General features: G+C 42.2%; 1 non-coding gene across 1 annotated transcript; it reads right to left on the bottom strand.

Annotated features, from left to right (window-relative positions):
- Positions 1-1,570: 1,570 nt before the first annotated feature.
- On the bottom strand, positions 1,571-1,644 carry TRNAN-GUU. Its single transcript has one exon. It is a non-coding gene; the product is annotated as a tRNA-Asn (tRNA).
- Between the last annotated feature and the right edge of the window lie 757 nt (positions 1,645-2,401).

Here is a 2,401-nt window from a genome sequence, read left to right as displayed (position 1 = left end):
TTGTTCCACAATTTAGGAATCAGTTATAAAGATTCAAACAAGAAGAAAAGGCTTTCTGGAAAGCTGATGAAGTGAATTTCCATTCTCTGCTCCCAGTACTTCACAAACGAGTTTTAGTGAATCACGCTGCTGCATGTGAAAGGGTTCGCCTACAAGTTTTACTGTGTAGAAAATAAATTAATCTTTGTTCAGTGGTAGCTTTTGAAATATTATAGTAACAAATTTTCAGCTACTGGCACTATACAATGTTTTGATTTATGGCTTTAAGTATTAAATTTAAATATTTATATATGCAAAGTGAGCAAGCGTCTTTCACAGTTGTGCCTTGCAAAGACACAACAAGAATCTGTTACAAAACAAATTACCTTTTGTATAAGTTTATAGAGTTTTAGATAAACAAGTTCTCCTCTTATGTAACATTTAGAATTAAAATGAGTAGCAAGAGTGCGGTATTACTATCAATGCCTACATACATTACACTACATTTTCTTCATTTTATCTAAAATATCATCCAATCCACGCTGTACACTATCGTAATAGCCTAGAGTAGTGATGTTTAAAAAAAAAAAAAAAAGGTTGTCTAAGCATTTTAACTTTGCTTTACCTTACTCCGCTGTTGTAGCTGACAACAGCCTAGGATCGCATTTCTGAGTAACAAACAGGGGAAAAAAACACCTTTTTTTTGCTGCCGAAAGATGTTGATTGACCATTTTTACTCGGATTTCGTCATTAGATCGTAAACTCACAAGTAAATAAAAATGAACATATGACTGAAGTAAAAGGAAATGTGCAAACCAGCTGACACCGAGAGGACGTGCAACGCTGGGGTTTTTTTGGCGGCGGAGGTGGGGGGGGGGGAGAGATTTATTAGCAAAGCTGAACTACGTTTCCCTCTCTTGCTTGCTCAGTTTTTCTTCCTCGCTCTGTTGCCCCCGGGGGGGGGGGGGGGGAGGCGTCACCCCGAGGCTCAGGCTCCCAATATTTCACTTTCTCCATACAAGTGTCACCTTCTCCTCCTCCTCCTCCTCTTCCTCCTCTGCGAGAAGCGGTCAAACACCCCTTCTCAGTGTCTGTCCAGGATCTATTCCAAGAAACCCCAGTCCAGGTTTGCAGAGAGTTGCCGAAAAGCGAAAGGTTAGCGTTTGGAATTTAGAGGAGGGGGGGAACCAACAAGCCGGCGCGTGTTATTATTAAGGCAGTAAATCAAAGGGGCTTCGCTGAGCTTTGACTTCAGAGAATGCAAAGCCTCCCTCTGAAGTCTGTGGCAGGACCTGCAATGCTTAGCTTCTACCAGTGTTGATCATATATAACTTCCGATCTGGTTTTGGTTTCAGTTTTTTTTCTTTCTTTTTGTAGGAGATGGAATAGTTGCTGATAAAATTGTAATGTTTTAATCCCTATACAAAAAGAAAATCGACACAGATAAATAAAATCGACACACATACAAATGTGCTGAACAGAATTGAAATTAGACAAGATATTTTATATATAATAATGGGAGAAGCAATAATTTCTTAAATGTAAAAAAAATCATTTTTGACCATTTATTTTTAGGCTAAAAAACAACTATCGTCCCTGGGTGGGCTCGAACCACCAACCTTTCGGTTAACAGCCGAACGCGCTAACCGATTGCGCCACAGAGACTTTGTTGGCTCAAAGTATTGCAGCATGCCTAAACAAGAAGCTTCAGTTTCGGTCTTGATCTCCTCCCATTTTGTGTGTGTATGTGTGTGAAACTACCTTTTACTTCTTGGATCCGCGTGAGGCAGGTCAGTAGTATTTTAGAGTTATGATGTTCCGGGACAGCACTGAAGTCCCCCTCCAGGGACAAGAGAGCGGATGGTAAGGAAAAGTGCTTATGCCATAAGTGTATGCAGCACAACCTTTGTCGGCCTTAGTAATTGTCATAAATACGCCCCGAGAGCTAAATGGTTTCGATCAGCTTCAGAGAGCACCTCCTTTTCCCTGGCTGATGCCCAATAAACAAACTCTAACACGAGCGAAGAAGAGAGGGATGATGAGGTAGAGGTGGGAAAGAGCAAAAGAGGAAACGTAGAATGTTGGGATGGGGTATTTCAGAAGAGAGGGAAGGGAGGAAGAATGTGACGAAGAGGGCTGAGAGATGCTCGGGGAATAAACCGCAGATGATCCGTCCCTGCTATAACGCTCAGTTCTTCAGCAGCGCCCTAGAGGGGGTTCTGACGGATCTACCCTTCGGCGGAGCCCTGGAGAGAATAGGGAGCGCTTCCGATTTGTAAAACTTTGCCTACCACTGGAAAGAAGGCAGAAGAATAAATTGCGGCAGTCAGCGTTTGCATCTCGGGACGTTCTCTGTTGTTTTTGGACATGAAATGCTGTCTGTAATATCAAGTCAAGCCCGCTTTGGACGAAAGGAGCAGGA

Source organism: Microcaecilia unicolor, chromosome 1, assembly GCF_901765095.1.
Source record: "Microcaecilia unicolor chromosome 1, aMicUni1.1, whole genome shotgun sequence".
Classification (NCBI taxonomy): Eukaryota; Metazoa; Chordata; class Amphibia; order Gymnophiona; family Siphonopidae; genus Microcaecilia; species Microcaecilia unicolor.
Note: the sequence above shows the minus strand (reverse complement) of the source record. Positions and strands in the feature narration are given on the sequence as shown.